General features: G+C 47.7%; 1 protein-coding gene and 1 pseudogene across 2 annotated transcripts in view; both read right to left on the bottom strand.

Moving 5' to 3' along the window:
- Positions 1-18,761, bottom strand: part of LRRC25 (leucine rich repeat containing 25) — a 91,652-nt gene that overhangs the window by 57,726 nt on the left and 15,165 nt on the right. Inside the window, exon 1 of one of the 2 annotated variants that reach the window (XM_083179464.1) lies at positions 9,893-9,983. The exons of the other annotated variant lie outside the window; for it this stretch is intronic. The gene's annotated coding sequence lies outside the window, so the exon portion shown is untranslated. Of the gene's footprint in view, positions 1-9,892; positions 9,984-18,761 lie in introns of those variants that run through there. 2 annotated transcript variants of the gene reach the window in all.
- On the bottom strand, positions 17,234-17,440 carry LOC146045413 (U2 spliceosomal RNA; annotated as a pseudogene).

Below are 18,761 nucleotides of genomic sequence, written 5' to 3'. Positions count from 1 at the left end.
CCGACACCTTCCCTATTTCTGAGCGTACGTCACAGTGCAAGTAGAAATTAAGTCCAAAAACATCCTTGTTGCTCTTAGATGTGGTTTAAGTGTATTTTTTCATATTAAAAAACTGTTATTCAGTGTCCTGCTTTTTAAAGTATACCAAAATACTTTCTAAATGGGTGTAAATGGTTATAAAATAACTACCTTGACATATATAACCAGGTCTTAGAATGAATCTTACCTAAAATTAAACCAACCTTTACATGTTGAAGTGTAGAAAGATATGCTTCCAATGTGTTTGAGGGCTGTGTGTGGCTTGCAGGTAGTGAAATCATAGTTTTCACTTAATAGGCTGCAGCATTGCTTATTATAATCAGCATTAATTAGCAGACCCAGGCATCCGCTCTCATACAGTATCTCTAGGGGTGGTCTGGAGCTATCTTTGGCGTCCGCCAGTTTTTGGTCCAAAATGCACCGATCGAGGAGGTTGTGGCACCGTACATTTTGTGTGCACATCCCCGTGTACGCCCATGTTTACGCTCAGTTTTCCTCATTATTCCAGCCGCTCCCATAAAAACGTCCACATGCCGCCCACAATGACCGTACTCTTGCGGACAGGTTTTTTTGCACGGAGAGACCCGTCCGTGAGCGGTGTGAGGTCGCTGCACATGCTCATTGCGAAAGCTACGCATGCCCAGATGAAAAAAATCCCGATCCGCCCATATACGTTCCTACCGTACCAAGCAAAATAAACCCCAGTATGTACTTAAATTTGAAAATAGTATACAATGAATAAATTCACGTGTGAGAACAGTTGAGGTTTGTGGAATAGATGGACACAAAAGCTAACATAAATGAAGGGTCAAGAGAAACTTAGGGTGACATTCTATGGGATGAGAGTTGTGTTTTTTTGGCGAAATTTGCGCAAAAAACGGCCGAAATCCCGTTTTCGCGTATTAAATGAGATGCTAAAAACGGCAAAAATCGCAGATTTTGCTGCGAAATCGCACTTTTACAAAGTGCGATTTTAACTCGCGCTGGAACTCACATCCAGATGTTTTTCCATTGAAAAGAAGACCAGCGCTGGATCCTGGATCGGTGAGTATGTGGTTGTAAAAGGGAGATGTGTGTGTGTATGTAATAAAGTTTTACGTTTCTGTGTGTGTATTTTCTTTTAACATTCTTTTTACAGGTGGACTACAAGTCCCAGCAGACCCATTAATGCCCCGCATGCTGGGACTTGTGGTTCTCCAAGTCCCAGCATGCGGGGGAGGTCTGCTGGGACTTGTAGTTCTCCTGTATAAAGCAATGTTAGGATTGAAAGATTTTACACCATCAGGCCAGCGTCCACTGGCCAGGGACGCCGGTGACAGCCCCGGGCTTCAGCCCTGGACGGGTGAAGCCTTGGGGGGGGGGACCCCTTTATTGTGGGGTCCCCACTCCTCTAGGTACCCCGTCCAAGGCTGACTAGCCACTGTGCTCATGGTACGGCCGGGGGACCTTATGTAAAAAGTGTCCCCCGGCTGTGGCATGACACTGCGGGCTTTTGGAGCCCAGTGCTGGTTTCAAAATACGGGGGACCCCCAGATTTTTTCCCCCCGTATTTTTGGAAACAGGACCGGTCCAAGAGTCCGAGGCTGGTTTCAGAAATACGGGGGACCCCTACACTTTTTGTCCCCCGTATTTTTGGAACCAAGTCCGGCTCAATGAGCCCGGGGCTGGTTATGCTCAGGAGGGGGGACCTCACGCAATTTTTTTTATTTTTAATACAAACCCAAAATCGCACATAAGCTCAAATTCGCACATTTTCATGCCTAATGCAGCCCACACACGCACCGATCCCGGCGTGCGTTGTGGGCTTAACTAGCACACATAGCATCGCATGGTATGCCTTGTGCATACGATGTGCATGCGATGCGATGCTGTGCTAGAAAAAGCTAGTACAAAAAGTATGTGCAGCACATACTTTTTGTACTGTACGATGAGGTGCCAGGTGCACCCCATCGTACAGCATCGCACCGCCCGCATCGGTGCGTGTGTGGCCTCCTTAAAAATTGCACATTTTCATGCCGAAAATTCACCCATTATCGCACTCAATCGCACTTTTCTTGCCGGAACACGCACCTCATTAAATATGCGAATCCAAGGCAAAAATGCGATTTGAAAAAAGTGCGATAATGGTTTGAAAAACTGACGTGGGAAAAACTCTCATCCCATAGAATGTCACCCTTAGTGCTGAAATGCAGAATAATTAAATATTTGCAAAGAATGGAAACAATTGTGTATTCAATGCTCAAATGGAACTGCTTTCTCCAATGATTTTCTCCATAATTCTCCGTTTTACATTCATCATCTTTTTTAGGTGAACTGGAATGTGATCTTTTTAAAAAAAGCGTTTTTTAATTTTTATTGGTGTCAAAAAATCTGATTTTTTTTTCTGTGAAGGGGCATGCTATTTTTGTTCATCTTTGTTTTGTTGAAACAATTTTTTTTTTTAATTTTACACATTCGCCAGCAGGGGGCCGGGAGCCAGGTGCCACTCATTAATATTCATTTATTCATTGCACTCTGGTCCTGGCATCATCCCTGGCAAGCCTACAGATCCTGCAGAGAGGGGATCATGCGGGCACCAGCACAAAGAGCTCCAGCCGCCTGAGACGCGGAAGCGTGTCACACACAGCGTGTGACTAGGACGCCCACTCCACCATTTTGAGACTACTCTATGCTGTACAATGGCGCAGCCCAAGGAAGGCCCGTACAGCACCTGGGTGCTTAGGCACCTGGTGCGCTGTCGAGACGTTGCTCTTGCCAGCAACTAGGAAAAGCCCAGAGGGCCATTCTGGCAGACACTGGCCATGAGTAGTCTGTCCGCTCCCTAGAGCGCAGCGTCCATCAGGCGCTGTAAGTACTGTAATGTGAGGATACAGTAAAGTGTACCAGAATAAAGTGTTAATAAAGTGGTGACTGCAGTACAAGTGTATATATTTACACCAAGTGTACCCTTTAATTCCTGTGTTCAGTCAAAGTTTACCGTAATACAGTATACCTGGGTGCCCACCATGTGTATCGTACTGTACAGTATAACAATACTTGGGGTCCCGCATAATACAGGTGGGGCCCACCATGTGTATCGTATACTGTAATAATACTTGGGGTCCCGCATAATACCAGTGGGGTGTATCGTACAGTAAAATAATACAGTACTTGAGGTCCCGTATAATACCGGTGGGGCCCGCCATGTGTATTCTATAATGATACAGTACTGGGGGTCCCGTGTAATACCGGTGTGGTCCACCATGTGTATCCTATATTAATACAGTACTTGGGGTCCCACATAATACCAATGGGGTTCCACCATGCAGGGCAGCCGAAGGGGGGGGGGAGCAGGTACTAATTACCCAGGCCCAGACTTGCTAGAGGGGTCCAGCAGGGGCCCTGGTCCGACCTCTCCCTTCCCCCCGTCCCTCCTGGGCAGCAACAGCAGCACACACTTCTACAGCAAGTGCTGAGCTGACAGCAGGCTCCACACTTAGGTCACGTCGCCAAAATTTTACCAGGGCCCGGCATTCCACTCGGCTGCCCTGCCACCATGTGTATCCTATAAAAGACACAAATCAAAAGTGCATGCACAAAGATGCAACTTTAGAGGGTATTTCTGGGAAGTTCAAAGGAGTGTAGCTAGACAGATGCTGGAGTGAGTGTCCCAGTACGAAGCACATCACCAGCTACAATCAGTGGTGGAACTTGTGAGTGGTTGGCCCAGGTGCAAAAATATAATTTGCCCCTTACCCCACTCCAACCCTTGTTTACAATATGCTACACCACAGTGGGTGACAGAGAGAGGCAGAGGGTGACAGTATAAGGCAGAGGGAGTCAAAGGGACACAGTGGAAATCAGGGTTGTAAGAAGGTCAGGGGAAAACCAGTGGGTGACAGGGGGAGGGTGATAGCATAAGGCAGTGGGAGGCAGAGGTTGACAGCAGAAGGCAGGTGGCAATGGGTGACATGGAGAGGCCTAGATTAACAGTTTATTGCAGGGAGAGGTTTACATATACTGTAGAGGAAGACCGTAACAATAAATGGCAAGGCATGACAGAGTGAAAACAGCAGGTACGAGGAGGCAGAGTGTGATGGGAAGCAGTGGGTGGCAGGGGTAAAGCACAATGCCCTGCATGGTGCAGAGAACAGGGGCATGTATCTTGGTGGGAGCAGGAACTCTACTCGGTCTGTGACAGAGGCCCCTTCCCTTTGCGCTTTCCAGGTGTAAGTTAGAAACATAGAATTTGATGGCAGATAAGAACCACTTGGCCCATCTAGTCTGCCCCTTTTTAAAACATGTTACCACAAACCATATTTGATCCTTATTTTTTGTAAGGATATGAATATGTTTATCCCAAGTATGATAATATGTATCTGGATATTGCTAATAGCAACCAGATTGTACAGAGACTTGAAACTTGATTTGGTATTGCCACTAGAAAACAGTCCAATACCCCTCCGAAGAACAAGGACACAAAAGTCCACCTGTGGCTGACCATAGGTTCCAGGTTAGGAACCTATGGAAGGGGGAGTCCCTAGAAGACACCCCTAAACCCCCAAAGGGTCAGCACAGCGTGATACTGCACAGGACTAGTCATAGATCTTTCAGATTATAGGTACGTTTAGATAAATAGCACCTTTTTGCAAATAAAGCAACCTTCCTTCACTGATAAAAATCTGCTAATTTCTTCATTTCTGTTACAGTACATTACATACATTACAGTAGGAGAGCGCATAGTGGATTCTACCCTTATTTACTATACCTAGGAGAGAGAACGCCTCCACCACTAGTTGCAGCACTCCGGCACATTGAAATGAGCACAGGCATCTGCCTGAACATCATTGATGGTCTGGGCAGATAAGGACCCCTTTTACCCCTTTCACACCGGCCACCCGGCAATTAACCATCATTTTTGAGTGCGGGGTAATTTTGCCGGGCGAAGCCTGGCCCCAATTCACACCTGAAGCAAATTCCTGGGTTAAAGCTTTTCAACCCAAAAAATTGCTGAATAACCCGTCCTTTTCTGTCGCGGGAAAGGGTCAACACGGATCTTAAATCCTGGCTCTCTGACCCTAGTCTGAGCGTAGCTTAACTCTGGACTTCCTTGCCACTAAGCTTGAAGGCTTGCCTTATGCCAAGATATACTCATATGGCTTGACTCTAGCTCTCCTTATCCCAGAGCTCACAGAGAATAAGATTACTTTAAAGGTTTCTTTCTAGCTAGACCTCCATGTCTATGGCATTCAACCAGGTGGGACATTAACCCCTTCAGTGGTGCTTTTTTTGGGGGGGAGCACTCCCCACTGGGCGAGTTTTGTATAAGGAGCACTCCCTTAAAAAAAAACCACCAATGCCTCCCCGTGTCCAGGCAGAGCAGCTGAGCTGTCAATCAGCCGCTGCCCGGCCCTGCGCCCCGGCAGCTGGCTTGTCATAAGCCAGCACCGGAGAATTGTATAGAGAAGCCGGAGGGGAGGGGGGAGGTGCGGCAGAGGGGAGGGAGCCGGGCAGCGCTGAAGCTGCCTGAGTTCAGTGAATGAACTCAGCAGCACTGCCCAGCTCTAAACAGTTGTAATCCCGAGAATTTTCCGCGCTTGCCAGACTGGGCACAGAGGCACAGCCTGGAAAATTTTTGGGAAGGCCACTAAAGGTTTTTTTTGGTACTTATGTAATATCTGGGCTCCCGGTTTTCTTATGAGACCGCGTCCCCTCGCCACGCTCCCGGCACGGTGGCTCGCTGCGCTCGCCACACTATATAAAATCAACTCCATGCGTAGTTGGATAGTAGGAGTATGAAAAAATGGGGTGCATTTAACATGGGAGTCCAGATAATACATAAGTACCGTTTTTTTTTGTACTTATTGGCCACTATACCACCATCTGCAGATATCTTTGACCTTTCAAAGAAATTAACTTCACTGTTAGCCATTGCCTTTGCAGCCAGAGGGGCTGAGTTTTCGTCGATCCACGTATCTGAACCTTGGATCACCCCTACCCCAATGGGTTTCCTTATTATTCTATGGGGACAGACAAAAACAAGTTCCATGCAAACACCTCTGGTAGAATGTATCTGGTCAGAAATCATTCAGATTCAGATCTTTTTATAGTCAATTGCCAATCCACTTACTTACCCCTCATGGTACCTATAAGGAGCGACATCAAACTTCTCTCTCACATGCCAGAATATTTTTAATCCTGCCAGACCTTTTATGACCAGGGAGTGTATAGTTTCCACCGTGCAGAGTTATGGAATAGACACTCCACTTCAAAGGCCATCCCCTTCACTGTGATGCCGTTACTTTATTGGCTGCTAGAGACTTACCATTACAGCCTCTATTGCAAGCTGCATGTTGCTCATCCTCCTGGACCTTCTTTAGACATGGTTGGAGGCCTTCCGAAACTCAAAGAATTGCGTTCCTTAGAGCAACCACCAGGTGAGTGGTAGTCTACCCACCAGCTGTTATGAACTGCAAACTCTCTTTGTTCTAGGGAATAGAATTGTCACCTAGCAACAGCTCCCACCCTTCCCACCCATTTTCTTGTTAGGTCGGTTGCTTGTACTCTCTAAGGTTTGGTTATATACCTAACTTATCCTTTGATTCAAGGCGCTCCAAAAGCCCAGAAGAAGCAACAATTGCAGCCACCTAAAGATCAGAAAATAATTATTTCCTCTTCTCTGCTTTACTCACAAGTTTGCCTCAGTTTTTTTAACATGCCGGGCTTTAGTACAGCATGGCAGTTATTTCAGTTGTTGGTTCCTAGTCCAACCCAGTTTCCATTCTAACACCTTCCAGTAGAGTTTCTCAGATCTGATCTATGTTCTTTATGAATACTCTGGTTAACAATTATTTTTGCATACAACGGTCTATGCAAACAACCAGGGCCGCTGAGAAGGGGGTGCTGAGGGAACATCTGTCCCAGGCCCCACCACTTTGACAGAGAGGGTAGGGCCTGGGCTTCTCATCCCACTATCCCTACAGTGACATTGGGAGCAGGGCCGGCCCGACCATTAAGCTGGGTACTCGGCCGCTTAGTTTTAGGAGCAAGGTACCGCCGGGATTCAGCTATCAGTAACCCGGATGGGCAGGCAAAGAAGCAGGAACAGTGGCATCATGGGAATTGTAGTTCATTTTTTACTGCTCAGAGGTTGAGCAGTAAAAGATAAACTACAAATCCCAAGATGCCATTGAGTTCTGCTCTGAGGGAGAGAGAGAGACGGAACACTGATGTCCTGCAGGATGTCTCACACATGCAGCCCTTGAGGACTAAAGAACATTGCCAGAATGTTTGCATTTGAGATAAGGCTGTTTATTTTGAAGAGGAAGACAGCTTTGCAGTCCTCACCCTCTCACTCCTCCCCGCAAAAAGACTTTCTTCAAAACTGACAGGGTAATGGTCCTTTTTTATCCATTGAAAATACTATACATACCAAATTGTATTGTATTGTACGGGCTGGGGGGGGGGAGGGGGGGGGCTGTGTATCTGTTAAGACCCGGTCCCCACAATTAGTCATGCACCCAGGGCTGCCAAGGGAAATCCTGAGCCCCGGTACAACAGCTTCCCGGGGCCCCGCTGGAGGGAGTGTGACCACATCATTTTGGGGGCATGTTTAGCATATAGCAGAATGGAGAAGTGAAGGCTGAAGTCATACGTGCGTCTAAGGCGCGCGCTATGGAAAAGGGGTGTGGCCACTCAAAAGAGTGCATGTCCTTGAGTGTAGTGTGCCACATCATATACCTCTTATTCAATACAATAGTAGACCCCCTTACACATTATGCTACACATAATAAACTAAATTCACATGGAATTGAGATTATGCACACGGATTGAGACACAATTCACACTATGCCTCACAGAATAAGCCAAAAAACACAGCATGAGCCAAAATTCACGTTATGCCACATAGAGAGATGGCGGGGATGCAGAGACAATGGGGACGCAGAGACAGAAACGCCTGGAATGCAGAGACAGAGACGTGGGGAGAGGGAGGTGTCAGAGGTACATGGGGTGGAGGGGCTAAGTCATAGAAGGGGACTGAGTAGCCCAAGCCAGGTAGCTCAGCCAGCTTCCTATGAGTCCGTTCCCCAGGAGGGGGCATATAACCCCCATGCCACCTGTGACGGATGCCTGCCCTTAGCTCTGGCTACGCTCTTCGAGTCCACAGATAGCGGTTCCTGGTCTGACGGGACTTGGCCAATAGGGGATTCCCTGTTACCATCAGTAATCGCCTGTTACTGACTCCGCCCACTACGCAGTGGGCAGGGTTATCGCCCAACCGCTGGCACCTGAGTACTACCTGCGTCGACGCGCTGCTGGCGTCGACTGGTCCCCCACTGGTCACGGACCAGACCTCTGTTTTGGTAGCTGGCAGAGCGGAGACTCGGAGACGCTGGATGCTAAACGCAGAACAGCCAGAGCACGGAACTAGTGCATTAATTCTGGTGGTCAAGTAGAAGCTCTGAAAAGAGCCCTCTCCTAGGTCCCTAGGAGGTACAGCATACAGATGTTTACAGCATTCAGATCAGGCAGATTGTACAACTACTTGGGCTCACAGGCCCTGCTTATAAAGTCAGAAAACACACTGGCATTGTCAGATCCTCCCCCATACATTTACGATTTGCATCTCAATCTGACATTTTACTTCCAGTGCATAACGAACCAAGATTACATACTACAAAGGATGAGTCCAATTTCCTTAGAATATATACTGTAACTTCCAGGAACAGGGGAGATATTTATCTCCTGGACATGTTTACATGAAGAAACACAAATGTCTGTGCATTACCAACACCTCGCACAGGATGGCCTGGGTTCAGTGACCCATCACATAGTTTCCTTATTATCACCTTTTACCAGGGTTGCCGACTTTCAAAAAATCCTCTCCGGGAGAAGCCCGGAGAGGAATATTGCATTACGAGTTTGGGGGCGGGGCTTAACAGTGACATCATTAAGCCCCGCCCCCATTACGGCAAATAGCCGAAATAACTGATATCCATGGTGGGGGCGGGGCTAAAATGACACGATTGTGCCGTTTTAGCTCCGCCCCCTCCCCTGAGACCCGCGGATTGCGGCATATAAATGCCGCAATCGGGGGGGGGGGGCTCAGTGGGGGTCCCCCTGATTCCGGGAGGGTTGCCCACCCTTCCGGGGGCCGGGAGGAAGGACCCGATTTTCGGGAGACTCCCGCAAATTCCGGGAGGGACGGCAACCGTGCCTTTTGCACAGGGCTTCAGACACAGAGCTTCTCCATGCTGTGTTTTGGACACTCACAGACCTTCTGACAAGAGGGGCAGATTAGCATTTAATTTCCTCATCACCAAGATTTGCTAAATTCCTTCCTCCAGAAATGTACAAATTGCATTGTAAGTCCAGAATGCATTCCTCAATATTCAATACAATATACACAATATATGATGCAGTCCTAGCTCAGTGCCTAACATATATTTCATAAATACATATAATCTGTTCCTGGTGCCCAGCAGCAGGCTACAACTTACATCAGCACTGCAGCAGGGGTCCTATCCCAGCTCAGTGCTGCTCATACAGTTTAAAACATGTCAAGTGCCCTTGTTCTGAATAATGGCAAAGCACGGAGAGTTAACCCCTTCAGTGCTGTAGCCGCCATTAACCCCGTGTGCCGGGCTCTCCGGCAACACCACCTTCTTAAGACTGACACAGAGAGGCCCACTGGTGCTGATGATCCCAGCCCCAAGCTGCTTATTCCACTCACACTTGTACAGGCAGACATCTGCCTGTGAGTGAGAATCAGGCTGCAGTCACGATCACCAGAAGCATCAGTGGCCCCCTTTTCTATCAGTGGCAACATCTTACTTATGTGAGTGTGCCCTGCAGGTTAGTCCCCTCTCATCACCTCTCCTCTGATGACGACCTCTTCAGTCAGTCCAGCCTCTTTGAGTCATCACAGGCAGCCTCTGAGTAGAACGATGTGCTGCTCCTTCAGCTCCACCCACCAGGGACGTGCAGTCAGGGGAGGCAGGGGAGGCAGTGCCTCCCCTGTCATAATTATGTGAATAATAAAAAGAAGATATTTATATATCTTCTTTTATTATTTTCATCATTTCTACCTCTCCCCCTGCCTCCTACCATCTTACACTGCTGCATGTGAAGGTGGGAGGCAGTGGGAGAGGTGCCTCCCGCTGTTAACATTAAAGCAGCGGGGGGCGGGTAGGGGAGGGCAGGGGGCAGGGTGCAGCAATGGGCTGTAAAAGCCCATTGAAAATGAATGGGGAAGCGGCACTCATACTGGTGCCGCAATGACAGGGGCACCAGTATGAATGCACGCCCCCAGATGTGATTGGGTCAGCGGATCCAGTGATGGATCCGCTGTCCAATCACACACATGCAGGGCCCACCTGGATAGGATGCAGCAGCGTGACAGCGTGGAGTCCGGCGCTGCTGGGAGATAGCCGCTGTCACCGCCGAGGAGAGGTGAGTCCGCTGGGGGAGGGGGGCGCATGTACGCCCTGCTGCCTGTGCCCGGCCGCTGCATATACCATATAGCATGGTATGTGGCCGAGGGGGCGGGGGGGTCCCGTGCCTGTGGTCCCGTGCGGGGAGATCAGTGCCTCCCCAGGCAATGACCTCACCGCACATCACTGCCACCCACCATGAGCTCTGTCAGTCAACCTGACCCTTAGCTTCTGTTGCAATGCCTAGGCCAGTTCCTCCTTCAGTGGCATGTGACACAGCACACCCGAACTGATGGAGGGGGTGGGGGGAGGAGAGAAACTGTCTGACTTACAATGCTGAAGCAGTCGGTGGGGGACGACAACTGTGGCCTGGTACATCGGGCTGTGGTTGTCCTTTAAATCTGCCGCCATTCTCCCCCCCCCCCCCCCTCCTCACAGCCTCCCTATGTCTGTCCCCTTCGCTCGGCCACATCCCACAGCTTCGTGCAGACTCCGCGGTGGTGGACTGGACTGGCTGCGTGTGACTCGCTTGTCACAGACACACAGCTAGGCACTGTCAGTCAGTTCACCACTGCAGGAAGCTGTGCCCGGGTACGGATGAAGGGAGGGAGCAGCCGCTACACAGCCAATCCACCTTCTCCCGGCTGCCCCAGCCACACACACACCTGCCGGCCGAATTTTAAAAAAAGTGTGCGTGAGCTCAGACCAGGGCCCCCTGACATGCCCAGGCCCAGGTAAAATGTACCCCCCCCCCCCCTCTACGCGACTCTGCATGCACCGCAGCTAAGCTGTGGGAGGGAAAGTTAAAGTTTTTCTTTCACTATACCGCCCCAGCGTATGTCAGGAGACTTGCACCCTAAACCACCAGCTGTTGCTAGGTGGCAATCCTATTCCCAGGAAGAAAGAATTTGCAGATAAACTAGTGTTTCTCTTCTCACATTTTGAACAAGTGTGCAATCCAATCTGGAATATGGAATGCAAGTGAAACACAACTGAATAATGATTTAAGGTGCGTACACACGGATAGATTTGGCAAAAGATCTGGGCGTTCCCAACCAATTGAATCGTCCAATCACCAGTGGCGTAACTATAAATTTTGCACCCCCAAGCCAAAATGTTTCTGGCGCCCCCCCTCCTTTATTAAAATTTGTACCCCTCAAATAGAACTAAAAAAGAGAGTGTGCACATAAAAAAAGGGTGTGTGGCCTCGCTTCAAGTCCATTACACAATATGCCACATACCACAATGCCCATTACACATTATGCCACACACCGTAATGCCTATTAAAAATTATTCTACATAAGTTCTGCTTACCTACAGATGTAGCCCCTGTCATCTTTGGCCGGGGCTCACCAGAGTCTCCCCTCTGGTGAGCGCCAGTGGACAGGGGCTACACTGAACTGGGACACGCGTGCATCTCACGCGCACGCGTGTCCCAATCCTCTGTCGGCGGGGCAGCGGCATCCTGCCCGTCTCCGCTTCAGGGAGATAGGTAGGTTTAGGGGGGGGGGGGTCAGGGTGGCGAGGGGGACCGGCGGGGGAGGCGGGGACCCGAGGGAAGCTTTGTTGCCACAGAGCATGCGAGCGTCTCGTGCGCACACGCCCCCATGTACATGATCATTGCCAGGGGTTCCATGCTCATTGCGAGGGGTTCCATGCTCATTGCCAAGGGGATTACATGCTCACGGTAACTGGGGGACAGCCGCCACTGGGCAGAAATGACAGCCATTAAAAGCCGGGCAGAGAGCAGGGGGCTGTATTCAGAGCACTGCAGGTCCCGGCTATTTGAAATAACACCCATTTTACACCAGAAAATGCAGAGACTGGCCCCTTTTACATCAGCCTAGTCCCTGCATATTCTGGTGTGAGGGGGAGAAACCCCCCCCCCCCCCTTTAAACAACCAGCTATATCTTTGGAACCAACTGACCCATTTACATGTATCATATTGAAGAACTTTTAAGTGGGCTTCAAATGATTTTGGTCCCGTGAAACTGGGCCGTTTGGTTCCAGAGAAATCTGCCCTCAAACAACATGAACAGCCATGAAACTACATTTCAGAAATGAAAAAATTGGTTTACCCGCAATATCTCTAGAACCAATGAACCCATATGGACCAGCCTGGTATCAGATTGAAGGCCCAGCGATTTGGATTCGACTTAGATCAACCTCGAGCTTCTGTGATGCTGGAGGGGGAACTGGCAGCTGTTGGAACCAGGTGGGGGTGTCCCATGGTATGGGGAAAATGTTCCAGATTTGCCTGGCGGTATCTCTGGTTCCCTGGGGGCTATTTGTACAGTGGGCCTGGAGCTGTAGCTCCATCAGGCCCTTTGTTAATCCAGCCCTGACACAGACTGCAATTAAGACAATTTAGACTGGATACTTCCACCCGATACACTGTTATCAAAAGTCTCACAGTGTGTTAAACAATCATGTGTATTTTTTGCAGCATGCACTACTATAATGTCTGCATATTAATAATTGTCTGAACAATTGTATTTCATAAGGTTCAGGATCTATATGACCTGCCTGGGAACTTTATAACAGATATTGCAACATTAGTAGCAGAGTTACAAATTGCAAGAGGGGATTGCTACATACAGTATGGTTCTGTATGACCTACCCATGTGTTTGTGCAGTCAAATTAGGAGTATAACAATATATAAGAAAAATTTGTTTTACAGAAACTGGCATTTAGATCATGTGTGTTACAGTAGCAGCTAGTAACCATACTAAAGCACTACCATTTTAAGGTAAGGGAGCTAGAATAGGGACACTAAGTAATAGGTATCAGGCTAAACTAGAAACTCTGTCATTATTTAATAACATTTTACCACACATCCACTTAAAAATTGGTGCTGAATTGAATTTTTCCGTATAAACTTGACATAAAAAATGATATGCCAAAGTACATACTGCTGGCAAATGAATATATACTCCCTCTCTTTTTCATTCTGTACCACTATAATATAGGTGGATGTCTATGTTGTTTGTGTGTTTTAAATTGACCAATAAACGTATATTTTTTTAAGTGCATTACTATATCTCAACGAGTGCCTCCAACAAAGAGTCTTCTTTCTCTTTCCTCATCTGTAAATTCAAATATCTGACCCTGGGGAGCACCACCCACTTGTAACTACTTACCAATCTGGTGATATGAGAATAAAGGTCCATACACACTGGGCGACTATGCCCAGCGTGTATGTACAGCGATGATCGTATCCATCGCTGGGGGGAAAGCCGTTCAGTGCATACACACTGAGCGGCTTTCCCTCGGCCCGGCGCCGACGGAGGGGGGAGGACGGCGTTGCATAGCGGAGCGCTATGCAAAGCCTTCCTGAAAGCCACTCATCTGCTGGTATAGCGGCTTTCCCGGCGATGTTGCGGGAGCGCGCAGCAGCGCTCACCCCTCATCGCCGGGGCATACACACTAGGCGGCTTTGAGCGCAAAGCTGCTCAAACAGACTGTTTGGGCGACTTTGAGCTGAAAGTCGCTCAAGTGTGGGCCTTAAGTTTGGGCAATACAACTTTTTCCTCTTACTACTCTCCCATTCTACTGATGGATAGGTACTAAGGGAAGGATCCATTGCTAACGATTTTTCCAAATGTAAATACACCTGAATGCTGAATTTCTTTAAGTAAATAATAACCAATGTGCATTTATGCTGAGTAGAAAATGTGTAAGACTTTTGTGTAACAGATATTTGTGTAACAGGTATTTTAAATTAAGAGCTCTGGGAAGTGTAAATATAAAAAGAATATGCAATACAGCATACAAGCAAACAGTGTTTAGGGAAGGAAATGGTGGAGTGGGTGGTAGGGTCAGAAAAAAACAACAAGGAAGTGGGTGGCAGGGTCAGAAAAAAACAACAAGGAAGTGCTTCAATAAATGTGGCTGTAGTAATAGCAAATAGATGTTAACATACAGTGTGCTGCGAGTCTTCAGACTAAAATAAGAGAGTCCAAATGGGAACAGAATCATTGTATTTCTGCAACTGTAGTGATCAGACCATGTTCAGAATGGGCATAACTGCAAATCATATTGTATTGATAACTCAGTCTCTGCAAATGCCCTTATTGTTATTATTTATTATTATTATTAACAGTTTCTTATATAGCGCACACATATTCCCCAGCGCTTTACAGAGAATACTTGAACATTCACATCAGTCTCTGCCCCAGTGGAGCTTACAATCTATGTTCTCTCCCACACGTACACACACACACACATTCATTGTAGGGTTAATTTTGTTAGGAAAGATGAGTAGTAGCAGCGCTAAAAATTAAATTAAAATATTAAGAATTGGATGATCTTTACACAAAATATTTTACTGAAGGTTTAAAACCATGACAAAAGACATAAACATATATAATAAAGATTATTGCAAATATGCACAGTATAGGTGTGCCCGATTCCACACTAAAGCAGCTTATGGAGAGTCCGTTCCTATTAAGCCCAGATGGGGGGGATAGAAGATGGTATAGTTACCGCTCCATACACAGTGTTGGGAATGTCATGATGTCCACGTGGTCGGCCCAGGTTGGCACAAATAACCGAAATCCACTGGAGTAGGTCTAGGACAGATGGTATTATCCTCAGGTACCTGGGTGTTGAAGTTTGGGGTGGTGGGTGGTGGAGTTGCGGACTTGATTGTCCCAATGATGATAATAAAAGACAAGTAGTTTCCTGGGCTGGTCCGGACTGCAATCCAAAGTATTGGTGGTGGAGAGGGGGCAACAGCACTCCTGACGCGTTTTGCCGCTACAGCAGCTTTATCAAATACTTGAACATTCACATCAGTCCCTGCCCCAGTGGAGCTTACAATCTATGTTCTCTCCCACACGTACACACATAGACACATTCATTGTAGGGTTAATTTTGTTAGGAGCCAAATAACTTACCAGTATATTTCTGGATTATGGGAGGAAACCGGAGTACCCGGAGGAAACCCACGCAAGTATGGGGAGAATATACAAACTCCGCATAGTTAGGGCCATGGTGGGCATCTAACCGATGACCTCAGCGCTGTGAGGCAGTATTGCTAACCATTACACCATCCGTGCTGCCCATTATGTATAAATCCTGTCTGAACAGGTCGTTCTAACAATGCCTTTCACAGCAGGAACTCTGCTATGTGTCAAGCTAGCCAAGCTCTTTGATAAATCAAGCAGCGAAAGGCCCCAGGAAAGCATATTTAATCTCTTTCCTGTCTGCATCCATAAAAACTATATTAGGTCATGTATGTGATCTTAGGCATCAATTTATTGTAAATGTCTTCTCAAGCTAAGGTAGCTTCATGAACGTAAATATCCTCGATTCCAGGATGAGAAAATACTCAGAGAAAGGGATCAAGTCTGGCTTGTGTTTCTCCCAACAGGTTGTTTACTGACCCCAGGGGGTCTATATTAACAGACCAGAGAAGACAACCAGACCCCTCAGCGAGCTATCCTGTCAGTAGTATGATTGAGAAGACCTGGTTGCCCAGCTTCAAAAGGAATAGAATTTCTGTAGACTGTGGGCCACTTCCCCACCTCCTTACCCTATACCCTAAACTTCACATTACCTAGGAGGGAGGGAAGCTTTGAATGGTGTATCAGTGTCCAGCACTGCACTAGTTAATAACAGAAAGGTGGGAGGTATGATTGTATATTGGAAGGTAAAATTACACTGCTCTCCCAAGGAAAAATGTTTATGATCTCAGAGCTCAGACTCTGGCTCTGTAATGTTCCAGACACTAGAAGAGTTTGAAGAAACTAAGGAGCCTGAGGTGTGCTAAACACGTGCAAAGGGGGCCGTGCAATCGAAGTGGGCTTTTTCCCGAAGGAGAAGGGCACCGTTTTTCCCCTAACCCCTCTCAGCCATAAGGCCGAAGAGGGGAAAATAGGGAACGGTGGGTCCTCTTCGCCGAAGCTTAGAGAGATCCTCATTTCTCAACCCCCGGAAGGGTTAGGACGGTGGGTCCTCCGCGCCCGAAGGTTTGGAGAGACCCGCATTAGACTTCCCTCCGCCTTGCGGCTCCGGGTCGTCCTCGAGGGGACCGAAGCTCTCCCCAAAAGGGGAGAGCTTCGGCACATTGGGGAAATGGAAGGCCCGTAAGGGTCGACCACACTACCCAAAAAACGTGACAAACTACAGAAAACAGAAAATATTAAAGTGCATGAACGTGAAGAAGAAGAGAAATAAATAATAAAGAGGACCCCAGCCAGACGGGGTGGGGGTGTGAAAAATTGTCCTACCCCATCCAAAAGGATGAGGTAAGGACGTGAAGCGCTAACCTAGAGGGAAGTGCTCAGTACTAGTGCTTACTAGTGCATGGTGATTTTGGGATCACCCGTGCAGGTTCGGCACCCTCGAGTTTCCCCGGGGGCACAGTGCAGCCTCGGACTCCAAGCAGCCGACCGATCAGCGTCCGATCAAGTGTTTCTCTGCTCCCAACGTAGGGCACTTTCCAGCCCCTGGCATGGGAATGGGTACTCCACTGGGCTTTTCGAAAGACTCCCTTAGAGGTTGCGGCCCCCTCGGAATAGCAATCTACTCAGTCTCAGTGTTTCTCCGATCCCAAGGTTAAGGTACTAAGCTGGGCCTTTCGCGGTCTCCCCATCAGAGGCTACGAACCTCTGGAAAAGGAGCCATCTACTCAGTCCCAGCCTTTCTCCGCTCCCTGGGAATGGATACTAGACTGAGCCTTTCACTGTCTCATCCTTCAGGGGCTACGAACCCCGTCAAGAGAGTCAAACTACTAGGCCCAGTGTTTCTCCCCCCCTCTCACCAGTGGGTTTACGGAAACAACACCTCCTACCACTGGCAGAGGTGAAGGTACTCAGCCAGACTTTTCACCACTCCCAGGCAAAAAAGAGGTGTCCCATACCCTCCGCCCATCAGAGCAGCTACTCAGTCCAGCCTTTCTCTATTCTCTGCCAGAGGCCAGTCCATACCCACTGATAAGAACTGATACTACACTTGATCTTAGCCAAAAGGCCGAGACGCGCTACACGTCAACCTCATCGTTCCACTCTGCATGTGTTAGGATCAGTGGGTTTGATCTCCCTATTTTTATTTTTATTGAAACTGTCTTTAAGCGTGTGATTTTGACTTTTTACCAATATATCTTGTAACTTTCTTTTATTTAACATAAGATTTGAAGTGTTTAACTTAAATTAAATAATCTTTATTTTAGTTTCGGTGTCTGTGTATCCAATCTAATTCTCTCAAGAGTTGTTACCAAAATATTCATAATTTGTGTGCAGGCAAAAGCCATAAGTATGTCATGGTTCATACCCTAAAATCTGTACCTTTTGGCTGGTGGCAGTGACCGTGATGCAATTAATGCACATGCTCAGGTATGCAGTAAAAGTGTCACGTGGCAGCGATTCACAGATTGGCTTATCTGGGGAATCGCCATGCCTAGGATCTTGATAGCAACGACTAATGGTACCCATACACTAGGTCAATATTGCAAACAATCCTTAGATTTCTACCGCATCTGTGCAATCATCATTATAGAATTATAGAATGTAAGCTTGCAGCATGACCCTCCTACCTCCATGTCTGTCTGTTGTTACCCAGTTTGTTCTATCACTGAAAAATTGGGGGGTCAGTTATCAGGGTAACTGGAGGGGCGCCTGTATGAGTAGTTTCAACCAGCGGCTGTCAAGAAAGGGATTGTCAGTCCCTACAGAAAACGGAAAAAGAATGGGTAGACTGCGCTTATTGATGACAGAGTGAGGATGTTTAAAGCATAATAAATTTTAATGCTAAAGTAACATGAGTAAAATACAATATAAAATGCACAATAAAATCAAGGGAGGGGTGGGGGAGGGAAATTAGAGAATAGGCTGCATCCACTGTAGGTATATATCACCTTTTTGGTATGTCCACAGTTCAATGGGAACCCAAGTGCTGGTAAGATCCTTTGTGCTTGGGCACAGCGGTGCTCTGTAAAGCTTTATCCAGATGTTGTGTGGGGGTAGCGAGCCTCCCAATTGGAAAGTTAGGTCGAGACGTCCGCTGAGTGACACCGGGTGGGTGTTAGATAGGCGGCTTGCCTTCAGAAGGAGAGTGCCTCACTCCAGGTCAATTTTGCCGATGATGTTTCGCAGTTTAAGGATCTCCAGTAGTGGTGGGTGGTGGATAATGGTGGTGAGGAGCAGCGTATTCAAGGGGGCCAAATTGCAGCCTGGGCCAACGCGTTTCGCTGCAAACAGCAGCTTTTTCAAGGTGGTTTGAAGTAGGCAAGGGAAGGGGTATATATACCAATGTTGCTTAGGTGAATTGTGTACACCTGTGCGCAGGTAATTAATTCTGCATGACA

Source organism: Crinia signifera, chromosome 1 (genome assembly GCF_055691185.1).
Source record: "Crinia signifera chromosome 1, ASM5569118v1, whole genome shotgun sequence".
Taxonomy (NCBI): Eukaryota; Metazoa; Chordata; class Amphibia; order Anura; family Myobatrachidae; genus Crinia; species Crinia signifera.
The sequence above is the reverse complement of the archived record's forward strand: the minus strand, read 5'-3'. Positions and strand labels throughout refer to the sequence as shown.